The 11003-nt window shown below is 40.3% G+C and overlaps 1 protein-coding gene across 1 annotated transcript in view; it reads right to left on the reverse strand.

The window, feature by feature from the left end:
• Positions 1-1900, reverse strand: part of BIRC6 (baculoviral IAP repeat containing 6) — a 177007-nt gene extending 175107 nt beyond the window's left edge. Inside the window, exon 1 of the mRNA XM_010581233.1 lies at positions 1803-1900. The gene's annotated coding sequence lies outside the window, so the exon portion shown is untranslated. The remainder of the gene's footprint in view (positions 1-1802) is intronic.
• Between the last annotated feature and the right edge of the window lie 9103 nt (positions 1901-11003).

An 11003-nucleotide genomic window follows, 5' to 3' on the forward strand; every position in this document is an offset into this window, starting at 1 on the left:
GTCTGGTTCAAAAAGGAGAAAGTTGTCTCTGAATTGTTTCACATCAGTGGTTCCCAAAGAAAACAAACACATGGTTATGAACATTTGGGAACACAGTAACGAGAAGATGGCTAAGGCATGGCCAAACCAGGCCATGACTGCTCATCATTACTGAATTTATCAGTTATAGATTCTCTCTTGTTCCTCCTCTTCTCCTCCTCACCTACATCTTCAGTGGAAACTTCAGCAGTGCAGTTTCATCTTCCAGGTCCAGGCCTAGCCCCTTATTTGCTCTAAACATCACCTCAGCAAAGCACTCTGCTGCAAAGACACTCCATGGGTCCCTCCTTTCCTCCCCCCCCAAAAAAAAACATTCTCAGACTTGAGCAAAAGATGGAAAGGAATCTATTGGATGAAAACAAGTTCAAGTTGCTATTCTAGACGAGTGATGTAGATGGGCTTAAACCAGCTATACACAAGCAACATTTTCTCTTTCAGATTTCACTATATACACACACCTCCATCTGCCACATCACCTGGAAGAACAGTCCAAAATGACTGAATAAAGCAAAAACTCATTCAGAGCTGAAACATGGAAAAAAAACTCTGAAAATGTTCTCCGAACAGCAAGAATGCCAAAGGAGGCAGAAATACCCAGCTTAAAATCACAAAGTGCCTTCAAACTCCCTTATTTGCCAAAACTGGATTTAGTTAATCAAGAACAAGACCTGTAGATCTACAGTTTATCTTTTCCTTTAGCAACAAACAGGACAGAATTGTTTCAGTATCAGTTTCATTATATGATAGCTGGTTTTAATAATCCTTATTAGAGTAGGAAGATGTGTTATCTGGGCCAAAGCATTAGAGACTGCCACATGAATATTAACTAGATGTGTCTAATCAAGCAACTACTAACAGCTGCTAACATTAACACTTTAAAGGTTTCAGAACATAAACAAAAACCCACTGAGATCAAGGCAGTTCATATTTCGCTAGCTTTGCAGGCATAGGGTCCTCTTCCACTCTGCAGACTTAAACCAAGACTGAATCAGCAGGAAGACACTGGTGAGCTCTTTGTGCCCATGCTCTTTATGTTGTTTCAGATCTCCATGTACCTAACATGGCTGCCGCCTTATACACCATACAGAAACAACTGCTCACAAAGCTTTATACCATTATTCCGAGAACAAATTATGAAAGATTTCACAAGGTATTCTACAATCCTTCCTGCAAAATTCAGGTAAATTGTGAAAACTTAAGTCCCTGCAATTCTCCTGCAAACACCCCACAGAAGACAATGCCTTCTTCAAAATTTTTCTCAAAGTGAAAAACTATGATCAAAAATTTTCAGGAAAGTTGTCTTTCACAAACTACAGACAGACAGATTACACAGCATCCACCCAGAACCAGAGACAAGCAAGGAATACTTCACAGCTCAGTAACAGCAAGTTCCTATTCTTCAAGAGCAATTCCCTTCGCAGCATTTCACAACAAAGAACCTTTGCCAGATTAAATTTTACCACCAGTTCGTCTTTTTGTCACTAAAGAGGCTAGAGCATCTGAGTTCACCCTTTATGTATCCTGCAGCCTCCGTAACAGGAGAAAACATCTCCAGTTACAGCACTTTTTAAACTCCCAAGACTGCTTGGCAGGAAATGGTTTAGATTCCACCCCCCAAGCCCCAATATTATAAGGGGCTGCCAAAATACCAAACTGAGAGAAGCAGCAAGTTCTCAAAAGCAGATGGGTGGGCTACAAGGCAAGTGGAAAACCAGCTAGTCACTGTCATGCGCAAAGTTAGTAGTTAATGATTCAACACCTACCTGGCAGCCAGTTATGAGTGGCATTCAGCAAAGCTTGGTATGGTTTACTATCTTCATCAATGGCTTGGATGATGGGACAGACTGCAACTTTAGTAAGACTGTGGATGACACCAAACGGGAGGCGACTGAGGGTAACTGATGCATTAAATGGCAGGGCTGCCTTTTAAAAGGATCTCAAAAAGCCACAGAAATGGCTTGACACAAACCTCCTGAAGTTCAACAAAGACAAATGCAAGGTCTTACACCTGGTATGGATTATAACCCCACACATCAATAGAAGCTGGGGACCAACTGTCTAGGTGGTAACCCAACAGAAGGAACTTGGGGATCCTGATGGACAGGCTGAACAAGAGGCACCAATGCATCCTTGCAGCAACAAACTGTTACCACACAGGGGATCACACAGGTGGCAGATCAAGGGAGAAGATTAGTCTCCTCTACTCAGCAATTCTGACCCCACTTCCAGAATACCATGTCCAGCTTCGGTCCTCCATCTCAGATATCACCACATACGTGAGAGTCCCATGAAGGGGTACTAAGACAGTTAGAGGGCTGGAGCACACAACACGTGAAGACAGACTAAAATAATTGGGCTTGTTTAGTCTGCAGATAAAAGGGTTTAGGAGGAAATATAACAGCAGTCTTCCATTACCGCAGCAGTAGTTCAACAGCTATGTTAGACTGCTGAGTTACTACCTTTCTCTTTTTGACATTAATTTTAAGGAAATACAACACTGAACACAGAAGCAACCATACTGCATCAGAAGAAAATGCAAATAACCTCAGATTTTGTTCAAGACAGTGGTCTAAACCAAGTGGTTAGTGAATAATTTAAGAAAGGTTATGTATACAATGGTACTTTGCTGTAACACTCACAGGCCCTGCTAATTTGTACTCAGGGACCTTCTGAGCCAGAAGTGATTTCTTTTTTATATAATGACCTTTGATAAGTCGTTCTTCTATCAGTTTGTCCAACGCTGTTGTAATTCCACAAACATCCAGCATCCACAATGCTCTGTAGCCAGAAGCTCCATATTTTCCTATTTCTCAGTTACTTCTTTTGATGCCCTCAGCTCTTGTACTAGAAGAGACAATCAACTCCCAATTTACATTTTTCACACATCCAGAATTCTGCAAACCTCTCTCACTCTCTTACCACCCCATTCCCAATCATCCCCACCATCACCTTTTTCAGGTTAAATACTGTCTCACATACATAAGCCATCGCACACCTTAAGTTTCTAGCTCTGTTATACTCTTTTTGAGATGGAAATATCAAAATTGCACACGTACAGGCATTGAAATGGACTTATATTCTCAGTTGGGTTCTTGACAATTTCTCTAGTAATTGCTTATATGATAACTACTGAGCATTTAGCTGTTATTTCCTATTTCTAGCACAACTCCAAGATCTCATTCTGGTATTATGAGTCAGTTCAGAGTCCAGTATACCAGGCTCCAACTCCACTAAATTCTTATGAGTGCTTCAAATTAATTAAACGCATTCTCACATTCTCCCAATAACTGCTTCTACATAGGAAAGTTGAAGTAGAACAGACTAGATCCATTCATGTTTAAGTTATATTTAAAAGTGAAACTATTCTTTAGGATGCCTTTTCAAATTCTTTAGAGAAGCTGGCAAAATTGAAAGATCTTATATGTTTAAGACACCTATTTGCAGCATAGGAATACTTGAACATGGTGACTATGTAAGTTTAACCTTAGTTCTGTCACTAAAAGGGGACATTCAAAAAAACTAAGTTAAGCCTTGTAAGACAGGTCTTGCCAGGCTCCTTCTACAGGTAATAGGAAGCAGGTTCCTCCAAAAGTTCAGAGTAAGGACTTTTCCTTTCTCTGTATTGAATGGAGAGGGAACCTAAGATTATTTGTTGAAAAATGCTAATCTTGTTAATTCTGACTTACAAAAGCTATAGGAAACTGAACAAAAAAAATCCATTATTAAAAAAGTCTATCGAGCAGTGTTGCATGTCATCGTTTACATCACAATATGAATCTAGGATCCCATAGAAGACAGGTCAACTAAGTCTATCCCAGTGTTTCTCCACAATAACCACAACGCCTTCTTGCTCTCCAATAAAACACTCCATATCTTCCCAGTCTTCACTGCCACCTGCCCAGTTTCCTTCTTCTCTAACCCCTTCTAACCTTCTCCCCATTGTAATCCAGCTACCCCATTACAGTTCTCAGTCCCATTCCTCACCCTCCCAGCTCTTCCTTTCCATAAGGAGTTTTGCATGATAAAGTCTCTGTAGCCTGTTGCCCTGTAAACAGAGTTTATCAAACTCTTCTCCTACAGCTGCCAAATGCTCAGGCAAGATGCTGATTGCTTCACACTCAGTCTGGTCAAGGACATGCAGTGGATCAAACAGTTTTCCCTCCATGAACTGTACAGTGGACTGAAGAACTGCCGACAGACTGTATGCTGTGTAAGTCTTCACTAACCAGCACTTGAGACTGGGTATGTGTTTTCACTAATGCTACTAATTTTCAAGACTACTTAAACGATAAGCAAATTCCCTCCTCACTTAAGTTACACATTCAAAAAATTAACAATAAAATACTCACTGAACAGCCCTGGCAAACACCTCAAGAAAATTTTAAACAGAATAGTGTTTGTATTTATGTGACAGATGAGTTATTATTTCCACAATTTTACACTTTTAATCCAGGCTGTAAAACAAAAGCTGTTCTTTCTCCCCTGCTTCTTGTGCATCATCCTTATCTGTGGAGCGCTCTTTCCCCTAACATACATGCAAATCTTCCAAATTAATGTTTTGCATATACCAGATTCCCTGTCTATTTTTGGACCAGCAGTGTGCACTGGGTCCTTTACCAAATCCTGATACTCTTCCCAAAGACAAGGCAGCAAGGAATTGGGTCAATACACAGTCCAGTATTTGACTCCACAGAAACCAAAAGCTGCCAAGTGTTAGCATCCACATGTACTTCACAAACGGAATAACTGGGGGCAATAGCTGTTCTTTCTTGAACTGTCCACTCAGTGACAGGCACTCATGTGGTGACTGTAAGCAGTCATTGCAATTAAGAGAGCATTAACTATTTAAAGGACAGCTTTCTAACAACAGAACACGATACTGTGGCATCACTTAAGAACCATCAGGAAAGTGAACTGATCCATGTGTAAATTTTTTATTTAAAAATTAAAAAAAAAAAAGGTGAGCAGCTACTGATCCCAGTGGAATAGACAACATGCAACAAGCTATCTCACAGCATGACCTAGGACAGACTGATATGCTCAAAAGTTGTCCTAGAGTCCACATTGTTGTAAGCCTTATCTCCATCTCCAAGACAGCCTAAGAAGCATTTTTTTTAAAGACATCATACTGTTCAGGGAGAATTAAAGAATCCTCAAAACAGCAAGAATGGACAGCTTTGTTTCCTGATTTGAAAGTAACTTGGAAAGAAAACCTGAAATAACAGATCAACACCATACCAAAAAATCAGACATAATCATCATTAAAAGCTTGAGAGAAACAATTAAGGTGAATCTTCAGTCTAGGACAGACTTTTCTTATACTGTTTTATAAAACTCTAGGTGTTGCATTTCACTCAAGCTCAAGTTATGGATACCAGTGCAATAGTAACCATAAAAATAGTTATAAACAATATAACTAAAGACTCAGAAAGGGTTTCTACTGAGCCAGCTAACATTATGGTGGGCTGCTAGAAAGGACCAATTACAGGACAAGAGAGTATACTAGATCCAAACCACTGATCACAATGATGTTCAGAATAGTAAAAAGATCAGGGCTTCTAAAGATCACTAGGCTGGGCAATCCAAAGCAAAAACCTTCTCCACATTCCCATTACTTCCAGGCCAATAGAGATTTTCCTGCTTCCTTTCATAATGTCCTGGACTTGAACTAATCAATTATCTCTGCCAGAACATATTTCTGCCAAGTTTTTTCTGTATTTTGTATATTACAGTATACCATATGACTGAGAGCTGAGTTGAAGGGTTTACCACATAAGCATATTAAAAGCTGTCTTCACCAAAGCTGGGCCACAATCAGCACTGAGGCTGAAAATCAGTATCTTCCCGAGGATTGTTCATATCAATGAGAAACGCCTTAACTATCTGTGAGATGGAATGGGGCAGGAAGTCAAAGTTCAAATCCCTGACACGGAGCACAGTATTTCCTCTTCGGGTCAGTAAGAAGTATTTCAAGATACATCTTCCTGCAAAAGACCTTTTTAAAGTCCATTTGCAGAGGGCTAGGAAATTTCTGATTATCTGACATCAAAGCATTCTACAACCCTTAATAATATAGTGCCATTGTTGCAATGACAGCCACAAATCCATCAGCCCAGATATGAATGATCTGTCAATAAAATGAAAAATGTTGTGCTATCTTGTCTGGCAACATAACATATGCCTGCATCGCTGTCTGCTGTTACTTCTGGATCACTGCAGTAAACATAGTAATGCAAACATCCCTTTAAAGGCATGTGAAAAGAAGAGATCTCTATTTTTACTCTATTTGAGCTTCTGCAGAAGATAATACAGATGTGCTTCCACAGAGCCTGGAGATATCAATTAATGGCATCTTGACAGTCTGGCAAGATGCATGGCAAGTAAGAAGGGATAACTGACATACTCTGATTAAGCTAGCAGACAAATGGAACACACAGCGGTCTAGAATCTTTACTGGTATGAAACACTGAACTGAAATCTAACAATTCACCTATTCTGTTCTTTGAAGTGCTTAAGGCTCTTCATGAATGACCTTAAGATCACATAAATCAACAGAATGATCTCTCTGAGAAGCATTTTACCCAGATTAGCATTGTCATCCAAGTATACTCAAACACAAGGTGGGCTGTAGCAGATCACTAGATATTTGACAACACTCCCCATGCGATGAGAAAGTAAACAAGGAGAAAATTCTGTATTAATTGCAACAGCCTTCATTATTAATATTTGCCTCATAATTGAACAAATGAAAATAAGAGCCAAGAAGATGAAGAAACTCGCCCCAATTTTGAGGAATGACGGAGACAACTTGAGCAGTATTACCACAGTGAGCTTGACACAGTTGAAACTGCTGATGATGTCTTCAAATAATTCAAGCCTAGAATTGGATGGCAGAGTATCCCAACAGTTTCTTCCTAGAGATTATAAGAAGCGTACACTCGCTCTATGACTTCCAAGCCGCAAAAGAGAATCTTTTCTTCTTGTTTTGCCTCCTGCATCACATCGAAAGTAATCAAAAAAGAAACAGAACTGGGTATCCCTTGATAGATTTCCAAGGCTCCATAATTCAAAGTGAGCCAGCTGAAGACAAACAGGACTTCCCAAAAGGGAATGCTGACAGATAGATGATGGTGTTGAACTTGCTGCCACAGGTGAGCCTCCTGGGCTGGGACCTATTTCATTCTAAATTCTTCTATTGGAGGAACAGCGGTTGAGGGCCTCTGGTGACAATGTAGACTCTCAGTTTCCCCTACAGGAACTGGTACATATGTACAATGAACAGATCTTTTCCTGTATGGATTCAGAAGTCTGTAGTTTGATTACTGTTAGGGTCTCTATAGTAATTTAGAAGGCTTTAGCTATGAAACACTGCATTTTAGTGAACAAGGCTCCGAAGCTATTGCTATGTCAAATTAATCTAGAAAAACCTACATTCAAGAAACATTCAAGATGGTCACTGTCCATCTGACAGTACATCCTATTGTGTTCCTGGCCAAGCTTCTCTGGGAATTACAGCACTGTCCAGTTCAAGCAGTTTTCTTATTTTATTTGTAAATAAAAGGAACTGATAAATCAAACATCTCTGTGAACACTAAGAGAGTCACTCAAGATTATTCTGGAAGTTTGTTTTGATTCTTCAGTGGGGGGTTGTCCGGCTTTTTTGTTTTGGGTTGGTTTTTTTGGTTTTTTTTTTTGAGGCAGAGGAAAAGGCTCATCCTTAGTGCTGTATTTGAAGAATGATCATTCATGCTCTTTGGCCACTAGTGTTCAATGTGAAACTGAAAGCACACAAATATTTAAATGCCTAAGAGGGAAAATAAAGTAGTTGATAGACTTGCATGACAGATTCAAAACTAGTCCTGACTAACCACTACTAGCAAACACGCAAATGCATAATATCCAGTAATCACAAGAATTGTCCTTGCACTCCCAGTCTGGCTCTCTGAAATGCATAGTGTGCATGCAACGGCCTTGGTATAATAAAATGGACAACCTTGTGACCAGGTAAGACAAAGATTAATGTTAAAGGATCACCTGATTTTCCCCTTACCAATGGTATTCTTATTCACTGCCATGCTCCAGGCTGTTGCAAATGATCACCTGGCCCTCTAATAGGCCTACAGTGCCCATACAAGAAACAGTTAAAGATGATCACACACTTTCAAGAGAGATCTGATGAAGATTCAGTGTAGTATAATAATAATCATCATAATCCTTATTGGATTCCTACAGTTTGGACTGAGAAGAACAAACCCTGGATCATCACATACATCAGACCAATGATGTTCGCATGAGAAACTGAAGCACGCAGACCAGAGACTACATCCTAATGCTTGGACTTGATCTGTAACTGAACTGTCTTTTGGCTGTGAATCTTCTGTCTTGCTCTTTTACACACGATAGAGAGCAATCTGCATTTATGTTCTAATAAAGGCAACCTCCACTGCTCTACCAGATTCAGTATTCCACAGGTTCTGTCTTTTCACTGAGAATGAGCTCAAACCTTAATGTATTGTGGCAGTGAGCTGCAACTACAAATAAAAGCAACACTGAGGCCTGGTGGTGTTTCCTTTTCTCTGCCCCTGCCTTGATGGGGGATCCTTTTTCTTGCTCTGCTTTCTAGAAAGAGAGGCCTGGTATGTTTTGTTTTTCCTCAGGTAATGAGCAATAGCATTTCTGTCCAACATAAATCCTTTGCCCAGGCAAAAGACCTACAGCCCTAATTACCAAGGAGGACAAGCAGTCTCCCAAGAGAAGCAGTTTTAGTTCCCAGGGACTCTATTTTTAGTTATAGCACCAGAAGTCCCTGAAGCAACAATATCCTTTGACCTGTCATTTTTGGCAGGGGAGGGAGCAGCAACAGAGTTGGTCCACAGGTCTGAGTGTCCAGCTACTACTACCTTACATGAAAAGAGCTCACACTATACAGAGTGGCAGACGTCAGAGAACAGTTGAATTCCATTTTCCTCCTCTTCCCAAAGAAGGGCTGAGGAGGGAGAGAACAAGAGTGAACACGGTTGCTAACAGCCCCAACAGACACCAACCGCTGAGATGAACCAGATTTCCGACAGGCATGCCGGTCAGAATCTATAAGGACATTCATTCAAAGTTTCTTCAAACTAAACTAAGGTTATAATTTTTTTTCCAGTAATGTAATCATCAGCTACACTGCACAGATAAAATTTGGGTAGATTGCAAGCAAATCTGTTGTTTCATGGGAGGAGGAGTAGAATCCATCTTTTACAATCATGCTCACAAAGAAGACTGACACTAAAGGAAGTATACAAGACTGAACGTATGTAACAGAAGCAAAGCAGTAAGTTATTTTTAAATAGTCACTGTTTAGGGGAGAATTGCCATTAGCATTCTGAATACTAAATCAAATCCCTTGCAAGGATTCTATCACAGAGAAGTATAAAACAACAGCTTAGGCTTTGATTTACAGTTCAATTCTTTTTCTGTTCATGAGAATTAAACATCTACACAGACAACCAACCACAGATTAAGTCCTTGATTTATGCCCTCTTCATCCACAACTTAAAAGCAATTCTCAAATTCTCGCAATAGCTTGAAGAAAAGTAAAAAATGAAGTTATTAACAATAAAAGCACTTTAGGAGAGAGCACAGTACAAGAAACAATTACAGAAGCAGTGATCTGAATTCTGAACAAAGTGGGAAGCATCACACAAAAGTCTCATTTTCAATACAAGCAATCAACAACAAAAGCAGCTGACAGCTTCTTAATAATTCCACAAAACTTTCTTATTGCCCCAAACACTTAACCCTTACACTTTACAATGGACCACCATTAACTTATGAAAGGAAATCACAGATTTTTGTCCTGTTCTCTTCCGTTTTACATTGTAATAGAGGTGCTGGTTTTCAAGGTGAAAGTACACTCATTACCTAGACTATGGCACCTCCATACAATTCTTAACATTACTATGCCACATTCAGGTGGCAAACATCAACCCTTGGCTACCACCACTCAGCAAAGCTAGGTCTTATTAGTAATGCCCAACTATACAACTCTAAGGAGAGCCTGATGTGGAAACACACAACTAGGAAGAATGGTATCTTTCTAGGGCTGGTCTCACAACACACTAAATAAGCCCCCTGCTCTCGCCAATATTCTGACAAGTACCACAATTTCAGAACCATTAATGAACCAGGAACAAAAGCTGTTAACGGCATACAGATCTTTTGCTATAGAGCCAGCTTGTAAACAGTACAAAAACATCAATGTGCAATGAAGAAAGTTGCTTCGTGGTTATGGAGATGCTACAGTCTTAGCCTCCATGAAGTCAGTACATAATCATGCCTCCTTGACATAAGAGCAGGGATACTGTTACTAGCGCCAGAGAAAGTCAAGATACTCAGCAGCCTGAGGAACTATGCAAACATATATAAAAACATACCCTCAAATAACTTTATGAAGGGCTCTGATCTTAAATAATTCTGAGCTATGAGACAAGTGACACCTGTAAGAAATAAGCCTTCTTAACAAACCCAGATTAAGGCTCAAGAAATAAATTACTACAGCATCAGTTATCAATAAGAACTAGAAGTACACCTATCCCGCATAACGCATTTCTCCTAACCTTTGGAAGGTTCGACATTATGTTATCCACAAGCACATCTAACAAACCAAAATGAAAAAATACAGCCCTATACATCACAGGCTTCCATCCCGGTTTAATCCTTTAGTAACCACGCCAATACATTTTACAGAAGAAAAACGCCTGCGTGCTGCCCACACGAGTATCTCTGACCCGAAGAGTAGGAACCGTTCGTGCTTGAAAAACAAGAAGAGGTGAAAAAGAGCCAGGGGAACCCCCCGGCACCAAGGGCCTGAACCAAGCCCGGCCTCTCCCCCCGCGAAACCCCCCCCCCCGCCACTACACCTGTTTTCAGGCGAGCCTCGGGCCCGCCTCCCCGCGACTCCCCAGCGCCGCGATCGCGCC

Source organism: Haliaeetus leucocephalus, unplaced genomic scaffold, assembly GCF_000737465.1.
Source record: "Haliaeetus leucocephalus isolate CR32 unplaced genomic scaffold, Haliaeetus_leucocephalus-4.0 Scaffold752, whole genome shotgun sequence".
Taxonomy (NCBI): domain Eukaryota; kingdom Metazoa; phylum Chordata; class Aves; order Accipitriformes; family Accipitridae; genus Haliaeetus; species Haliaeetus leucocephalus.